Source organism: Prionailurus viverrinus, chromosome B3 (genome assembly GCF_022837055.1).
Source record: "Prionailurus viverrinus isolate Anna chromosome B3, UM_Priviv_1.0, whole genome shotgun sequence".
Lineage (NCBI taxonomy): Eukaryota > Metazoa > Chordata > Mammalia > Carnivora > Felidae > Prionailurus > Prionailurus viverrinus.
Genome location: NC_062566.1, coordinates 98,307,656 through 98,327,329, shown reverse-complemented (window position 1 = coordinate 98,327,329; position 19,674 = coordinate 98,307,656). Strand labels below are relative to the sequence as shown.

Genomic DNA, 19,674 nt, shown 5'->3' with positions numbered 1-19,674 from the left:
CAGTAGGTAGTCAAAGGGAACACAAAAGGCTCATAGAACAAAGCAGATCTGTTAAACACTAGGGGCGGAAAAATGAGCCATTATCTGCCATGCCCTCCTGTCGCACCCTTTTATTTGTAGTCATAACTGCAAGCTGTTTTAAAGACAATGGCAATGTTATTAAGGGTACCTTCATGCTGTGCCAAAGCACATACACACAGCAATTCGGAACAATCAGTCTTACTTTCATGAGAGCAAAAGTTGTGGCCAAATGAAATGGGTGGATACCATATTAAACAATCTTGGAATTAGCTAATAGGATATAGGAAAAAATGATCCTAATGCAGATGCTAAATTCTCTTCCTTCTTTACACAATAAAAATTTTTTATTATCTGAAAAGCACTCGGGGAGGAAGGTTCCATTTAGTAAGACCTAAATATGGCCTGTTTTTAAACACAAAGATATTTATTATTTCCTTGCATAATCCATAAACTTAAAATATGTGTTGGATACTAGATGCAACGTTATAACTTTCAAAAGGATGCTGTGTAGAAACAACTAAGTGGAAACCTTTAAATATAACACTGCAACTCTACAGAAAACCATGTGTTTCACAAATATTTCATAGAAGTAGAAATTCACTGCAGGCAACAAGTAGCAACATAAAACTTGGTTTGCAGGAGTACTCCACTGTTCTTACACAGATTTAAAATGTGGCACTTTATCTGTCATTGTGGCTTGTCGATATTTTATTCAATCTACATTAATTACATTACTTCATGCTTTATTAACGGACTTCAAAGCAAAATCAGAAGAAGTATAAAAAAGACATTTAATAAGGCTATGACTTTATAACCACACCAACACGGCCTTATACATACACACAGTACACAGTAGTGTATGAAATGTAGTAGAGGAAAAATGGGGTCTAAAATTCAGGCCTGGGAGAAATCCTATTCAGTGAAAATTTTTATGAAACATTTTTCATAGGTTGTTTTTAAAACTCATATTTTTGAAACCTTCTTTCCAGATGCAATTCTAATGCATTAATTAGAATTTATATTTTATATCAATTAATAGCTAGTGTGAGAGAAGTCTATTGCTCACACTAAACTGAAAGGGGAGTGTGTTCTCAGATGAGCTATTTTTAAAAGAATCCCAAGGATTTAAGCTCTTCTTGGGCACTTCCTCAGATACAGCCTTAGTGTGCCAAGAACCATTCAACATCATTTTTGCCACAAAGAACAAAAACCAAGTAGGTAAAACCCATATTTTGTAATAAACCTCATAAATATATTTTGAAAAACAAACCAGTCTCACACAGCTCCAAACCTAGAAAGATGATTACAATAAAAATGGGCCGGCCTCTAAATTATTTGCAATTTACAGTGATTTTAGACAAAATCATTTTATCATTATTTAAGAGTGAGGCCATATTTTTCCATTTTCTTAAGTTTGTATTTTAATTACAGTTAGTTAACACAATAGTGTTACATTAGTTTCGGCATACAATATAGTAATTCAATAGTTCCATACATCACCCTGTGCTCATCACAAGTGCACTCCTTAATTTCTGAGGCCATACATTTAAACTTCTCCGGCAATTTAGGGTAAGAATGAGGTAAGAAAGCACTACAAAAAAACAAAACAAAGGTATATCTCATGTTTCAAAATGGCATTCCCAAAAAACTGCCCAAGTCAAATTTTTGAACTAGCTTCTATTTTCCTCTTCATCTCTAAAAACTGAACTGTGTAACACTCCCTGCCCCTATCTGGGGGGGGGGGGGGGGGGAATAAATAATAAATAATAAAAACATGTACAGTGCTGCAAACCTATTCTAAATTATACAAGTAGTAAATTATTTTTAAAACAAAATAAAATATAAATGAGAAAATTCTGTTTTCTGTATTTGTGACCTACTTAAAGGTCAAAAGAAAACTGAATAGAACATAGAAGACTAATCAACCCTTCATTTCAATCAAACCCCCACACCTCACCCACCCTCACAACTTTGAAGTACAGGAACTCTGCTATTCTCTTGACATTTGTGGAAGCTGCAGTTTGGCATATTTTGTTTGTTGCTTTTGTTTTGCAATTAACTGCTATGGATCAAAGAAAAAAATCATTCAAAAAGAAAATTATTCAAGTTCACAATAAAATAAAGTGGTAGGTGAGTATGGAAAGCCTGAAATATGGAAGAATTCATTGAAAGTTTCCCCCCACCACAAATGACTTAAGATTATGTCTAATTAGTACCCAAACTTACATATTCTGAAAGATATTTTCATGGACAAGAAAGACAGTGATGCTGTTTATAAGACAGGGGCTGGTGCTTCAAGCATTAGAGATAATCTGCTATTCCCAACATAAAAAATACAGCACTCAAGGCTAGCAGATTTTTTTAAGTTTTTCATGATAGAATGAGGTTACCATCGTAAAAATTAAATTCACAAACATAAACACACACCTAAAGGTAATTTCATCAGAATTGAGACATATACCTCTCTCATATTAAACAATATCATCACTTTAGCAGCAGACAAGTCACTGTAACTAAGCAATAAATCCAAATACTATCCCTTGAGAATCACATTGCTTATTTTTCTGATGTAAAATTCTAATTTGTTTAATATATGCAAATACCTACACATTCTTTATAAATACCCGTTACTGAGGCCTTCTTAAACCCAAATATTAAATGAGGTGATATTTCCCTCCATGATTTAGCTTCATCCTAAAAATTTTCCTCCAGGTTCTGTCTGAAATCTATCAAGATACCTAAATTTGATTATTGTACTAGTATGTGGTACTTCTCACATTAAAATTACTTTATAGCATCAATCCATTAAAAAACAAAAACAAGGGGCCCCTGGGTGGCGCAGTCGGTTGAGCGTCCGACTTCAGCCAGGTCACGATCTCGCGGTCCCTGAGTTCGAGCCCCGCATCAGGCTCTGGGCTGATGGCTCAGAGCCTGGAGCCTGTTTCCGATTCTGTGTCTCCCTCTCTCTCTGCCCCTCCCCCGTTCATGCTCTGTCTCTCTCTGTCCCAAAAATAAAAACAAAAAAAACAAACACACAAAAAAAAAAACAAAAACAAAAAACTGACCCCTAGTCAGGTACAAAATCAGTCATTCTCAAAATGCCAATTCTCCTCAAAAGATTAAGCATGCAATTTTACAGTGACAAAGTCTATGTTATTCAGGGAAGTCACAGTAGTTGAATTTCATATACACCAAAACCCTCACTTCAGATGCCACCTTAACTCCAAATCTAGTATTACAAGAAGGAGAACATCATTTGTTAGGAAAACCTCACAAAATCCTCCTCCTTACTGTGGAAATAACCAGAAAAGAGGTTCTATATCTTCCAACACCTACTGAGGGTGGTATCAGATTCCTGGAAAGTGGCATAAAATTTGTTTATCACAAGGACATACAGAGGTTTAGAAATACGGGACTTGTTCACTGCTTTATTAAGAATCAAAGATGGAGAACAGAGTAAAAATTCTAAAAGTCTAAAAGCAAATGCATAAAATACTCAGCTATGAAGTCCAGTTTTGTAATGTTACCAACAAGCAAGTTCTGAGAACTAAGTAAAGCAATTATAATTAACACACTTATTTACCTAAAACCTAATCTTCAGTATTAATTCAGCTCCTGGCAACATTAACAAAATATTTCAGTTCCTAGCTTTAAAAGAAAAAACAAAAAACTAGACTGTTTCAAGTTAGGTGTTTTAATGCATTTTGATAATAGCTCCTCAAAGTTGGTCTTTCCAAAATCATGAACAATCATCACTGAACACTTAGTATTTCCCAAGCCTTAAATGAGGCCCAAAGGACAAATAAATAAGACAAATACCATCCTAGTCCTCCTATGGTGCTGACATTCTAACAGAGAAGACAGAAAAATAGTTACGTAATGAGTAAGAACTAAAACTAACTATGTAAAACTCTTGGAAGAAACTGGGCAATGAATCTTCTTGAATTAGGCAATGGTTTCTTACATATGACACCAAAAGTACAAGCAACAGAAGAAAAAACAGACTCCACCAAATTTAAAATGTTAAATTTTAACTATCAAGAAAGTGAAAAACACAACCTCTCACAATGGGAGAAAATACTTGCAAATTATGTATCTGATAAGGTATCTGTATCTAGAAGATATAATGAATTCTTGTAACCCAGTAATACAAAGACAACCCAATTAAATACTGGGGAAAGGAAATAAATAATTTCTCCAAAGATATACTACTAATAAACACATGAATAAATGCCCAACATCATTAGCTATCAGGAAAATGCAAATCAAAACCACAATGAGATTACTTCACACCCCCCAGAATGGCAAGAATTGAAAAGTGAAAATAAATGTTAGCAAGGACATGGATAAATTGGAATCTTCATATACTGGTATTAGAAATGTAAAAAGTATACAGCAGCATTGGAAAACAATTTGGCAGTTTTTCAAAAGGTTAAACATAGAGTTACCATACGACCCAGCAATTTCACTCTTAAAGATGTATAAATTCAAGAAATGAAAACATACGTCCACATAAAAACCTGTACATGGATGTTCACAATACCATTATTCCTAACAGCCAGAAAGTGGAAACAACCTAAATGTCCATCAATTGATGAACAAATAAACAAACTGTGTATATCCATACAACGGAATACTATTCAACCATAAAAAGAAATGACTTACTGGTATGTACTAGAACATGGATGAACCTTGAAAACATTATGCAAAATGAAAGAAAACAAACACAAAAGATCACACACATGGTTCTATTTATATGAAACGTCCAGAAAAGCAACTCTTGACAGACAGAAAGCAGATTTTCTGGGAGGAGTAGAGGGTATGTGAAACGACCCCTACTGGGTATAGGGACCCTTTCTGCTATCTTCATGATAGCAAGTGGTACTCTTACAACTTGAATCAAATGCTCTAAAATTGATTTTGGTGATGGTTACATAACTCTGTGGATAGCATTGAACTGCACACTTTAAATGAGTTAACCGTGTGGTATATGAATTCTATTTCAATAAAGCTGTTACTAAAAACATAATATTAATGTTTACAAAGTACTGTGAGAAAGTACAGGGTATTAAGGAAACATATAAAAGGAACCTTAACCTAAACTGGGGAATCAGAGGAGGGTTAAATGAAGACCTGGATGCATAAGCATTTTTAAAGCATCCAAGTGCATGGTATGTCTGAATTGAATAGCTACTAGTAGCCAAGAGAATTCAAGAATGGATGGACTAGAGTGACAAGGTGGAAGAGATAGTAATAATATAGCTTACATTATTGAACCTTTACCTATGTGCCAGGCACCGCTTACTGCAAAGTCTTAAATACTGTATAATAAATCCTAATAGCTCTGAGGTATGGATGGTTATTATCTCCAATTTTACAGTTAAGGAAACTGAGGCATAGTGAAGGAAAGTTAACTTGCCCAAGGTCACAGCAAGTGGTGCTATCATGACTTCAACCAAAACATCCTGGCCCCAGAGTCCTACACTTCACAACCCACCTTTCCCTGGAACTGTCTATGGACTACAACAGACATAGCTTTGTATATTCTCCCCGGTAACAGTAACCAGATTATGTTATACATTTATACACAAGTTCTTTTGGTTGAACACAAGATGAAGTACTTGAGTTTAGAAACCATGTTTTATAATACTTATTAACCTTTAAACTCTGGAATCATACTCAGCAAGGCAGGCTGATCACTCACTAGCAGTTCTGAGAATTGACACTTCCTAAAAGACTGTCTCTCAATTAACTTGGGGGGACACTTACTCATTATCGCCATTTTGTTTGTTTGGTACGTGTGTGTGTGTGTGTGTGTGTGTGTGTGTGTGTGTCTCCTAAACCAACAGAGTGGAATATACTTAGAACTTGTTAGTGTTTGTGTAAGAAAGTGAATCAAGCTTAAGTTTCTAGCATGAACATCCACATGGATAACAGTGTCTACTATAGAGTCCCAGAAAAGATGGCTGGGAGAAAAATTCTGAGTTCAATTTTGGACAAATTGAGCTGGAGGAACTGAGAGACATCCAAATCAAAATGAATAACACACAATTAGATCTGTGGACCCAGTTCTCAGATGAACGGATCAAAGAGGTAAATTTGGAAGTTTTGGCACATAGCATGGTAACTGAAGCCATGATTAAAAAAAAAAAAAAAAAAAAAAAAAAAAACAGAAACAAAAACAAAAAAAACTAAACGCCTAAGTAGAAAGCACAGAGAAAAAATCTTAAGACATTGGTTTTCAAATTTGAGCAAGCATCACAATCACATGGAAGGTTTGTTAAAACATAGACGACTGGGTCCCATCCCAGTCGCTTCTGAATCAGTAGAACTGGGTAGGGCCTGAGGATTTTCACTTCTAACAAGTTCCCAGGTGATGTTGATGCTTCTGGTCTGGGGAACCACACTTGGGAGAACCAGTGGCCTATAGCAAAGCCCTATAAAACTCTGTTAAAGCAGAGAATAAGGAACTTACAAAGGGGAACAAGACAAGCCTAAGAGTAAGGTAGGAAAAATACTACTACCAATTAAATTTTTACCAAGCAATCTCCTAACTGATAATCCACTGGAAACTTAAATTCTACTTGCAACAAGTATTTATTGAGCACTCACCATATGCCAGGCACCTCTGTTCTCTGTAACCTGATCCTATCTTCTCTCTTGGCTTCTGAAATACCACACACTCCTCTGCTGTTCCTGTTTCTTCGTTGAACACCTATGTATCTGTTCTCTTACTCCTCTCCTTCTGTCCACTCAAAACATTTCAAGGTTCCCTAGGATTCTGCATCTTTTCTTCATCATGCAAGCTCTCCCAGAGCAAGTTTACCTAACCCTATAACCCTGAATACCATCCAGCTGCCAATATTTCTCCCATACTTCGTCTCTAGAACCCAACTGCTTCAGATCCTATTTCCAACTGCCAACCCAACTGGACACTTACACACAAAGCCCCTTTCCATAGTTTCTCTCCAAGAAACTTAACCAGCCACCCAGAGACCCAAGCCAAGTATCTGTGGATCCTTCCCCCACCCTTTTTTTTTGAAGTTTATTTTAGAAATCTCTATACCCAATGTGGGGCTTGAAGTCACAAACCCGAGATCAAGAGTTGCACCCTCTTCCAACCGAGCCAGCCAGGTGTCCCAGGTATCTGTTAATCTTCCTAAAGCAACTGTTCTCAACTTTAGTTGATTAGAACCTCCCTGGAAGTTTTGGGTTTTTTTTTTTTTTAAAGAATACCTCGCTTGTAGGTCTAATAATATGACAACAAAAATCTTGCGTCCTTAACACATATGCATGTAAAATGCTTAGCAAAAAATGCTGTGAGCACTCAAAACAGGTAACTTTGCTTTTATTGTTTTTTAATGTTTATTTTGAGAGAGAGAGAGAACATACATGATCTGGGGAGGAGCAGAGAGAGAGAGACGGAGAGAGGGAGAAAATCCCAAGCAGGCTCCACACTGTCAGCGCAGAGGCCGGCATGGGGCTCAAACGCACAAAATGTGAGATCATGACCTGAGCCAAAATCAAGAGTTGGACACTTACCTAACTGAGCCACCTAGCCACCCCAAACAGGTAACTATCTTTATAAACACTTCAAATTTCAGCTCATCTGAGGTCTTTTCTGAATGAATCAACACTTTAAGTTGCTAATAACAAGAAACAAATGAAAACAAGGGCATCTGGGTGGTTGAGTGGGTTGAGCAACCAGCTCCTAATTTCAGCTCAGGTCATGATTTCACAGTCCTTAAACTGAGCCCAGCATCAGGTTCCTCCATGAGCAAGGAGCCTTCTTAGGATTCTCTTTCCCCCTCTGCCCCTCTCCAGTTTGTGCGCACTCTCTCACTCTCCCTGTCTCTAAAGTAAAATTAAAACATCAGGGGCCCCTGGGTGGCTCAGTTGGTTAAGTCCAACTCTTGATTTCAGCTCAGGTCATGATCTTGCGGGTTGGGAGTTTACACCCCATGTCGGGCTCTGCACTGATAGTGTGGAACCTGCTTGGAATTCTCTCTCTCTGCCCCTCCTCCCTCCCAAAATAAATAAACTTAAAAAAAATTTTTTTTAAATATTTATCCAATGAAAACAAAAAATTGTTTATAAGTCTCTCTAATGTAAATTTATAAAACTTAGGATCAAAGTCATATTCCTACTGTTGCCAAATATCCTTTGGGTATAGATCTTTATAGTGATTCCTAAAGGGAATAGTAAAATTGTTAAATAGGTACATCACTGGAATCATGGTTGAAATTTGGCCAATGGATAAGACAACACAGACCAGTGAGTGAGGTCTGTTGTTCATACAGCCATTCACAGAGACACTGGTGAGCCATAAATGGAAAAAAAGAGACACGAATATATTCAAACAAGCTAATAAAGAGAAGCCCATTATATGACACAGTTTGCAAATGAGACATCCAACTCTGTAGTGATATCAAAAAAACTTGCACCTCTCCTCTTTAGTGTTATTTTGTATTTTGAGTATTTTCAAAAGAGAATGATGAAGATTTAAAATAGCCGCTATCTGCCAAAGTATAATGCTTTGTTTGTGTCTCCTGTCCAATGTTAGAAATCTACTTTTTCTTGACAAGACATGCAGAAATGGGCAAATGCTGAGTTAGTACGTTCATTTAAGGATACAGAATTCTGCCATTTTCACCCCCTGATGGCCAGTTTCTTAAAACCTGAGCACAACAGGACAACTAGAAAATAGCCTGGAATATGTCAGAAAACCAAGGAATAAAAGCTGCCAAAAATTGCAACTAAAATAAAGGACAACAGTTGGTTTTATTTGGTTGGTTGTTTGCTTTAGCTGAACAAATTAATTTGTCTTACAAATGAAATAAGTTACATATTTTAAAAATAAAATGTGTATCCAAATACCACTAGAGTATATAAACATTTATTTTTTTTTTAATATTTATTTTTGAGAGAGAGAGAGAGACAGCATGAACGGGGGAATGGCAGCGAGAGAGGGAGACACAGAATTCGAAGCAGGCTCCAGGCTCTGAGCTGTCAGCACAGAGCCCAACGCGGGGCTCAAACTCACGAACCCATGAGATCATGACCTGAGCCAAAGTCAGATGCTGAACCAAATGAGTCACCCAGGTGCCCCTATAAACACATTTAAAAAACAAAAACAAAAAAACATCCCTTCCAAAACCTGACTGCCTGGTAAGTGGAGAAGGACTTAAAGCTGTTTCCAGAAATGCAATTACTGAAGATAAGCTTTATTTACATTTATGATACAGTCATAAAGGTATCTGGACTGTGGAAAGCAGAGAAAGTTTGAAAAACCCCCCCTTTATTTAAAGGACGATAGCTGTTATGTATAAAGTAAGCATATTTCCAAATAGGAGGGAAACACAGATACTGATTAGAGCTATGAAAACCTAATAATGTGGGTGAAGAGTAAAGAAAAAAGAAATTTAAAATCTTTTTTCCAGTTTTACTTTTCTAGATTTGGGAAAATCTTTAACTTTTACATTTTAAAAATGAACAAAATGTGTATATAATCTAAAGGTTACCTATTTCCAGTATGACTTTTGAGTCCTTTTTATAACCCATTCTCTAAGAGGTCACACAGCCTGAACCTCTCCAGTGGCAGAAAAGGCATTCCACCAACAAAGACTGTTCAACTTCAGAGACTTTTACCAAAGGAAGGCATAGAGTGCTTTTCCAACCTCAAAATCTAAATGCAAAAGGAAGTTTATTTAATACCATCATAGTATTAGACCCTGGTACATTCAAGGTCACAAGTTCATGAGGGTACATAAAGCACATCTCACGTGGTTTTCGGCAGGTCACCAAGCCAGGTGACAAAACCAAGAACCTTTCTCAGGAGTCCACCTGGATTCCCAGTAGCAAAAGGAACTGTGATAGTTGCAATAGCAACCAAGCAAAAACCTGCTAGTTAATTCACTTGTGAATAAATTTACTATTATACACGGATCTCCTAACAAACTACAGAAATTTAAGAAACTGATCATTGTCCTGCTTTTGTTGTTCTCCTCTGTTACATCCAACGAGTGGTATTCTATCATATCAGAATAACCCAGGCCAATGTGGGTGCCTTCTGCTCCAGGCAATGAATGTACAATGCCCTTGACTATTATACTCCACTCTGCTCCAATGTGCTCAACAGACCCCTCACATAATTTAAAAGAAAAAAAAATACTTCTCACCCACTTGGACACAGAACAAGAGCCTTCCAACAGGTCCAATGAAATAACTCCTTTACATCAGCCCCACAGGACCCATATGAATGACAGTCTTCAAAGGTAACTGAAATTGTCTCTGTCTTTACCACCCTTGTACCCAGACTCTTCTCTAAGGGCACATCTCTTCTCAGGCAGTTACCTGGCCTAGTAAACATGGCTTCCTGCCCTTTACACTTAACATCTGCCTAGACCTGCTGGTTCTCAACACCCTTTGCCCTCTTTTACAAATGTGATTATTTTTATTTGGGGACAGGAAATGGAAGCAAGATGAGGAAGAAGGAAATTAAGGGGATTAAAAAAAAAAAGTTCTCGTGGCTTCAAAAGTTCCAAAAAATTTATAACTATGGAAATAGATAACAGGATCCAAGTTCTTCCCTTCCCAACAGCTCCCCACAGGCTACCACCTATGAAATTGGAAGCTCCAATCCTAATTTAGCTCCATGGGAGGGCCAGGGTGGGGGAGTAACCAGTTATCAAATCCTAATTTGTGATATTTAGTAAAAACAGTAAATTATGATGTCAAAGACTATTTAAATATAGTAATTTACACAAAAGACCCCCCCACACACACAATGGTTAAGCAAAATATCACCTCAATTCCTGTAAAGCCTGGATTCTACTCTAAGAGTAGCCATTTTTTCTTCTCTCTAGGACACTGGGTGAGTCACTACTTCTGAGTCTGATACTTCAGAGTTGTGGTGAGGATCAGATCCCTTAGCAGAGTACCCACTCGATAATATAATTAGACAGAATGGTCCTGTCTACTTTGTCCAAAGCAAACCAAAATTAGTGCTCACTCTTATGTAACCATTTTTCAACAACTCGGTCAGTTCTTGTAATGGTGTTAAGACATAGGTGGCATTTAACATTTTACTGAAAGAAAGAATAGCCTATGCTTAAAACGCGAGTTCTGTAAAGAGTCCTAGAAATTAACGCATATTAAAACATTGTATTGGGGCTCAGTCCGTTAAGCATCTGATTTCGGCTCAGGTCATGATCTCACTCGCGGTTTGTGAGTTAGAGCCCCGCGTTGGGCTCTGTGCTGACAGCTCAGAGCCTGGAAGCCCGCTTCAGATTCTGTGTCTCCCTCTCTCTCTCTGTGTCCCTTCCCTGCTTGTGCGCTCGCTCTCTCTCGCTCTCTCTCAAAAATAACGAGTAAACTTGATTATATAAAAAAAAAAAATTTATCTATTTATCTAGGTTGTTCTATTGTATCAGAATAACATAGGCCACTGTGGGTACTTTCTACCCCAGTCAATGAATGTACAATGTCCTTGACTGTTTCTCCTACTCTACTCTGCTCCAGTATGCTCAACATATTTGTTTTCAGAGTTTATTCCAGAAAAGAAACATGAAACCATCTTGCTTAAATTAAGGAACATTAGGAGCAAACTTGCCCCAGAATCTCTTTACAAGCTCTGACACTTAGCTTCTTTGCTACTTCTTTATTCACCAGAAAGAGATATAGATGTAGTTCAAATCACAGGCAAGTCCCTTACACTTTGATGTATTTGCCCAAAGACTAGTTAGATTAGATTTAGAAAGGACTTTCCCAAAGAAGGAAAACCAATTTCTTAGCCTTTAATCAATTCTTCTTTAAACCCAGGAAATACCATACAATTTGTTTCCCATAGCTAATAAGTAACTTAGCACTACTTTATAATTATTAAGCCTATTCTAGTCAGAGTACTCAGATTAGCTGCTAGCTATGAGAAAAATAACTACTAAAGGGAGTTTCCTTGAGGAGATTCCTCTATCCCTATACTTTCCCCCAAACAAGAGATGACAATCACTTGATGTGAGCAAGGGTGTATAAATTTCTATACTATTCTTGTTTTTTTGTTTTTTGTTTTGTTTTTGTTTGTTTTTTTGCAACCAGGACCTGGCAGAACGACTACTGCAAAGAAGGGTGGCAAAAAAGAAGGGCTGTTTGGCTATCAAGGTAGTAATCAAAGAATACACCATCAACATTCACAAGCACATCCATGGAGTGGGTTTCAAGAAGAGTGCCCCTCGGGTACTCAAAGGCATCCGGAAATTTGCCATGAAAGAGATGTGCACATGGACACCAGGTTCAACAAAGCTGTCTGGGCAAAAGGCATAAGAAATATTCCATACCACATATGTGCGCAGTTGACCAGAAAACGTAACAAGAATAAAAATTCACCAAACAAGCTCTGTACGTTGGTTACCTATGCACCTGTCACCACTCTCCAAAACCTACAGGCAATTAATGTGGGTGAGAACTAAATGCTGTCAAATAAAGGTATAAAACTGCAAAATAAATAAATAAATTTAATTTCTATACTATTAGCCTAACATCATATAAATTTCCTACACAACCAAGCAGGGGCAAGCAGAAGCTAAGTGTACTAGATGGTCCAAATGTCTGATTCTAGCTGATAAAAAGAATTCCAAAAGTCATCTCCATTTGGATGTTCTGTTATTCAAACCTAGAAGCTTAGCTGAAATACTCTTACCAGTAAACTATTTTAAGGCCTCATGAAAGAAAACTGTCATTTAAGAAACCAGAAACTGCAAGAAAGAAGAAGAAGAAGAAGAAGAAGAAGAAGAAGAAGAAGAGGAGGAGGAGGAAGGAGAGGGAGAGGGGAAGGGGAGGGGGAAGAGGAGGAGGAGGAGGGGGAAGGGGAGGGAGGGGAAGGGGAGGAGGAAGGGGAAGGGGAGGAGGAAGGGGAAGAGAGGAGGAGGGAGGAGGAGGAGGAGGAGGAGGAGGAGGAGGAGGAGAGAAATGGTCTCTGCAACCACCTTGTCCTTCCTTGCTGCTGGAGCTATACCTACATCTTTCGACCAGTCTGTTTGCCTGGTCCCTAGTTCCCTATGGCCACCTCTGCTGCTCTGTCTTCCTAGTGGTCCAACCACTGTTTTTCTTGTACTAGGACTGACCTAATGCCCATCTTCTGCTGTACTATCTGTCAGACAGCAACCACAGAGGTCGGTGGGGAAAGGGGAACAGTGGAACATGGGTTGAGGGGAAAGGGAGAACAGTGGAACACGGGTATGTGTGACATGACTCATCTGTTCTGACCATCTATTCCATAACCTGTTCTAAGACTGTGCACCCTGGCTCACTCTGACAGACCTGTTCTTGGCCCAAACTAGCCCTTTAGACTAGGTATGGTTTTCCTGGCCACCAGCCTTTTACCTAAAACTTTCTAATGAAGACAGAAGAATCTCACAATTATGACCATGCTTACAGAAAAGGAAATGAACATTCAAATGTCTCTTCCATACTTGGCACTGTGCTAGGTGCTTTCTCACTCAAGACCCACCAAAGGCCAATGATACAGCCTTCATTTTACATGAGGATACAACAGAATTCCACTACCTATGTATTTCAGAAGATAAAGCTAAGTGTACTAGATAATGCGTAACATCAATAAAATTCTTTTTAATGTTGCCCTGACAGGGCTGCTTTTCATTATGTGAAGAGTGGTCCACTGCAATACCAAGGAATCTGGCTTACAACTTCTAATTAGCTATCAACTCACTTTACAAATACTGTTTCACTGGAGTGCCCGGATAGCTCAGCCGGTTCAGCGTCTCTGATTTTGGGTCAGGTCATGATCTCACGGTGTGTGGGATCAAGCCCCATGTTGGGCTCTGTGCTGACAGCACAGAGCCTGCTTGGGATTCTCTCTCTCTCCTTCTCTCTCTGCCCCTCCCCCACTCGCTCACACACTCTCTCTCAAATAAAATATGGAGGGGGGATTAAGATATTTTTTTAAAATACTGTCACCAAAAAGAAAAGGCCACACCTTAAATGGTAACTGGCATTATACACCTGTATAGCATTTAAATCAATTCTAAAATTTATAAAATAATAACCTTTGTATCTTCAGAATTACAAGAATATTTAGTATGCTCAACAGTTTACTAGAGAGAACAAGACATAAGAACATGTTATAAACCACAGGGATATAATCATTAAAATCCAGACTTGGAAACTCTAAAGGACCAAAAACCTGGTTTCTTTAATAAAGAAATTACCAGAAGAGGGATAAAAAAGAGGTAGTGAGGGGGAAGCTCTAAACTAAAAAGGATTTAAAAAGTCATTACCAACCATCTGGAAGTTCGTGACCTTATGTGGATCCTGATTAAAACTAGGACATTGAGCTTTCCAGTGTCAGAGTATGGAGGAGACACTCAGAAAAGGCTCCTTGCAAGGAGAAAGAAAAGAAGGAAGAATAGGTCATTAGCCTTGGACCTCAGGTAGCTGAAGGAGAAAATGCGTTTGCTGTCTACCACATCTTTACATGTCTCAGTGACACATTTGTCCAAGTCACCAATCTGTCAAGGCAACAATCTGCCAGGTGACTGGTGGGATGAAGGTGAGGCTGACCAAGATGCATCCTCTCCCTATGCTGCCTTGTTGACTACTCAGCATGTAGCCCAGAGGGTGCAAGGAGCTGAGCATCACTGTACTCCACATCAAACTCCAGGCCACAGGAGGAAATAGAACCAAGACCCCTGAACCTAGGCCCAGTCAGTCCTCAGAGCCCTTGCCCACTCAGGAATGAAGATCAGGAGGATTGAGAATGTCACCCCTATCCCCTCCAATAGCACCCGCAAGAATAGGGGTCATTGTGGTTGCAGTCTATGAGCAGGATTCCCAAATTATTGTCTTCTGTTAATAAACTGCCTTTGTGTAAGCTTTAAAAAAACTGTAACATTTGAAAAATAAATAAATATAATAAACTAAGATGTGTGAGACAACTGGAAATTTGAACAATGGATATTTGATGATGGCTTGGGGGGATAAATACATACATATATTTTAATATATATTATACATATATTTTAAAGAGTCCTTATCCTTTAAAGATACACTAGACTACAAATGAAATGACATCTGTGATTTGTCTGAAAATAACCCCAGAGGAAGAAAGTGGAAGAACAGATGAAAGAAAATTGAACACTGAGTTGATAACTGTCAAAGCTGGGTGGTAGGTACATGGGGGGTTATTACATGGATTTCATCTATTTTTATGTGCTTGAAACTTTCTGTAAATTAAAATCAAAGCACTTGGAAAATACAAATTATTTTCATGTAAATGAAGAAAAACAGGTCCTTTAAAAAATGATACCACTACTTGAATATATCTGGGTTTTAGACAACGTAAAGGAATTTGATGATACTAATATGGAGAGTAAAATTCAAAAGCTAGGCAACAGAGCAATCTGTTAATTTTGTTAGGTAAAACAATGGCCCTGTGGTTATGGGGGAGAATGTCCCTTTAAAAAAAATTTTTTTTTAACGTTTATTTATTATTGAGAGACAGAGACAGAGCATGAGCATGGGACGGGCAGAGAGAGGGGGAGACACAGAATTCAAAGCAGGCTCCAGGCTCTGAGCTGTCAACACAGAGCCCGATGTGGGACTTAAACCCACAAGCTGTGAGATCGTGACCTGAGCTGAAGTTGGACGCTTCACCGACTGAGCCACCTAGGTACCCAAAAATGTCCCTTTAAAAAACACATATTGATACATTCAGCGCTAAAATGACACAATGTCTAGAATTTGGTTTAAAAATTGTTTTTAAATGGGGACAAGAATAAACAACTATGGCAAAATGTTGAAACTAACTGATATACAGGGGCTCACTGACTACTTTTGTGTGCATCTGCATTTCAAAAAGTAAATAATAATAACAGGAACAATAATAAATTCCAAGGACTTCTTCCACTATGTGGGAGAGGAAAAAACAAAAACAAAAACAAAAAACAAGATCAATAATTCAAACTAAAACCCCCTAGTTCAAATAAGGGTCAAGTTTGGAGAGGGTAGGGAGACAGGAACAACCACACAAGAGTTTTATATAATTCACCTGAATTTCACAAACAGTCAGAAGAGTGTGGTGAGGAAGTCTCACAGTGTTCCAACAAAATGGGGGCGTACTTGAAGAAAAAAAAAATTCTTTCAAGAACTATTTCCTCCTGCCAGTCCTGCCCTAGACATCAATTTATAAAGACACTTTCAACATTTTCTGAAATCCAAGAAGTAGGACTGTCAGTGTGTTTTGCATGGGAACAAAGCTTCCCTAACATCCTGAGCACATATGATTCTGATTGTACAGAGGTTTCTGGGAATGAAAATAGTATTTTTTCATTCCTAGTTTTCTGGCTGTGCTCCAAGACTACTTTTCTTATCAAGTTATCTTTAGTAAGATCCTTTGGAGGTGGGGGAGGAGAACCTTTCAAAGACTTTTACGAAAATATTTGCACATACACATTTCAGCACTTCAAGTAATGACACCAAATGTTTTTTGAGGTTCTAAAGAGAAAAACACAATCTAAAGTTACCTAATCGTACCAGAATCTCTGCTGTGGGCAATCATCACCATATCTAAATTGCATAATTATTATTGGCAAAGAGAGAAAAAAAATTAACACCTTCTGAGAATTTATCATATGCCAAGTATCTAATATGTATTTTTAACTAAATCCTCATAACAACCCTAGTAGGTGAGTATTATTATTATCTAAATATTACAGATGAGAAAAGTGGGCAGGCACTGAAAGGCTAAGTAACTTGTTAAGTGACCTAAGTGTAACTCAGTGGCAGAACCAGATTTGACCACGAGCACTCTGGCTCTTAACGTCTGGGCTGTTCTCTACTATACTACTCTATACCTTAAAACTTTTGACTCTAAAATGCAGGAAAGATGATTATTTGAACACTTCTAGACCCTATATCATTGGCTCTTTTCATAATCCTCATTATCTTTGAAATTTTACAATATTAAAAACATTTAAAACTAGGGGCGCCTGGGTGGCTCAGTCGGTTGAGCATCCGACTTCAGCTCAGGTCACGATCTCACGGTTCGTGAGTTCGAGCCCCGCGTCAGGCTCTGGGCTGATGGCTCAGAGCCTGGAGCCTGCTTCCGATTCTGTGTCTCCCTCTCTCTCTGCCCCTCTCCCATTCATGCTCTGTCTCTGTCTCAAAAATAAATAAAACATTAAAAAAAAAATTAAAAAAACAAAACAAAACTAGAAGATCCTTCTTTAATGAAATTAAACTGTCTGAAGAGAACAGCAGCTATTAAAAGCATTAGCACCGGGGCGCCTGGGTGGCGCAGTCGGTTAAGCGTCTGACTTCAGCCAGGTCACGATCTCGCGGTCCGTGAGTTCGAGCCCCTCGTCGGGCTCTGGGCTGATGGCTCAGAGCCTGGAGCCTGTTTCAGATTCTGTGTCTCCCTCTCTCTCTGCCCCTCCCCTGTTCATGCTCTGTCTCTCTCTGTCCCAAAAATAAATAAACGTTGAAAAAAAAAAAAATTCAAATCTAACTCTAAAAAAAAAAAAAAAAGAAAAAAAAAAGCATTAGCACCACTGACCAAGAATAATGGGGCCTCCCCAAACTGCTCACCTTAATGCAAAGCTCACCAGTTGACAGACCTTGTCTAGGCAGAGATCCCAATCAATTTTATTTTATTTATTATTATTATTATTATTATTATTATTATTATTATTATTTTGAGAGCGTGAGAGAGCACATGCAGGAGAGGAGCATTGGGAGAGACAGAATCTTAAGTAGGCTCCATGCCCAGTGCAGAGTTCCGGGCTTGATCTCAGACTGTGAGATCATGACCTGAGCCAAAATCAAGAGTCAGACACTTAACCAACTGAGCCACCTAGGCACCCCCAAAATCAATTTTATACGGTTTCATTCTTCCATTTGATTGGGTAAATCAGAATCAAACATCTGTACCTTGAAAGAGACAAGGCAACAAAAGTTAAAGAAATGTGACAAAGGAAGAAAGAGAATTCATAAAACAGAATAGATCTTGTCAAAAGCCTTGTAATTAAGATCCTCAGAAACAGTCGAGATATTGCATCCATAAAGCAAAACACGATGCCGTGAAAAAGCAAAAAAGAATGAGAAAAGACTCTTGGAAATAAAATATCAATTTAAAGAGGCAATATAGAGGAGGCGCCTGGGTGGCTCGGTCAGTTAAGCATCCAATTCTTGGTTTCAGCTCAGGTCACGATCTCAGGATCATGAGACTGAGCCCCATGTTGGGCTCTGCGCTAATAGCACAGAGCCTGCTTGGGATTCTCCCTCTCTCTCTGCCCCTCCCCTGCTCATGCTCTCTCTCTCTCTCAAAATAAATAAACTTTAAAATAAATAAATAAAAAGGCAATATAAAGTTTGAAGTTGTGAAGATGAAATCTAGAAAATAGACAAAAACAGAGACAGAAAATTACCAAAGGACCCACAGCATCAGTCCAGGAGATCAGCATTTGATTAGAAGAATTCCAGAAAGAACAGGGAATACAGTCAGTGGTATGTATTATAACAGCACTGGAGAGTGACAGATGGTAAGTACACTTGTGGAGAGCACAGTGTAACATATAGAGATGGTGAATCACTATGTTCTACACTTGAAACTAGTAACATTATGTGTCAACTATCCTTCAATAAAAAATTAAACAAACAAAAAAAAGAAATCCAGAATGAAAAGAAAAAAAATTGGAGAAAGTTTCCAAAAAAATGCTTTCACCAAAAGATGATTAAGTTAATAGATTTATAGAAGTCTTACAATAGGGCCCGCTCAGTGCTCAAATGAATAGAGACCAACATCAAGACATATCATTGGAAAATTTCAGACAAGATCAAAAAGATACTAAAAGCTTTCAGAGAAAAGGCAGCTCATCTACAAAGGAACCAAGAATCAAACTGGTCTAGGAATTCTCATCAATAATGAAGGATACTAATAGTTGAGCAATGCCTTTAAAAATGTGACAGAAAATGATGTTCAAACCTAGAATTCCATTCCCAGCCACACTAACATTCCAGTTTAAGAACAAAATAAAAACCCTTCCAGACATGGAATCACTCAAAATTTACCTCCCACACATCTTACCTTAGTATATACACTAGCAAAACAAAGCAATAATTCAAGAAAGAGGAATATATGGGAAACAGGAGCATAATGAAGGCAAGTCACAGGATGTCAGTTGGGCAGCAGTTCTAAATAAAGCTCACAGAATGGAGCAGGAAGATAGGGGGCATCAAGGAAGCTAACTATGAAAAAGGGAGATACTAGAAATTTGATATCATCTTTAAAAAGTGTAACTTAACTGTTTCATAGGAAGCTATAAAACCAAAAAATGCCCCCCAAAAAAGAATACAAATGAGAATTCTGATATGGGGAGGTAATGGCATCCTGTTTTATCTTTGGAGAATTACCTTCTTCAGACCCCTAACACATGTGTTTCATATAGGGTTGACCCCATACCCATCTCTAAGAGTGTGCATGTGACCAGGCTGTTAACTATACCAGTCTATTCTCTCCACCTTGTCATAACTTGTTTGGAAATAAACACACAGCCTAGAATGGGTGGCGGGGTGGGGGTGGGGGGGTGGCAGGGTGTGAAGGATCCTGAAAATAAAGCTAAAAGGAGGAAATCGGACTGATAA

The 19,674-nt window shown here is 38.2% G+C and overlaps 1 protein-coding gene and 2 pseudogenes across 7 annotated transcripts in view; 2 read left to right on the top strand and 1 right to left on the bottom strand.

Moving 5' to 3' along the window:
- The window catches only part of FBXO34 (F-box protein 34), a 157,523-nt gene that overhangs the window by 49,115 nt on the left and 88,734 nt on the right, over positions 1 to 19,674 (bottom strand). The gene's annotated exons all lie outside the window — the stretch shown is intronic.
- On the top strand, positions 10,280 to 12,485 carry LOC125167465 (60S ribosomal protein L31-like; annotated as a pseudogene).
- Positions 13,143 to 14,856, top strand: LOC125167464 (40S ribosomal protein S14-like; annotated as a pseudogene).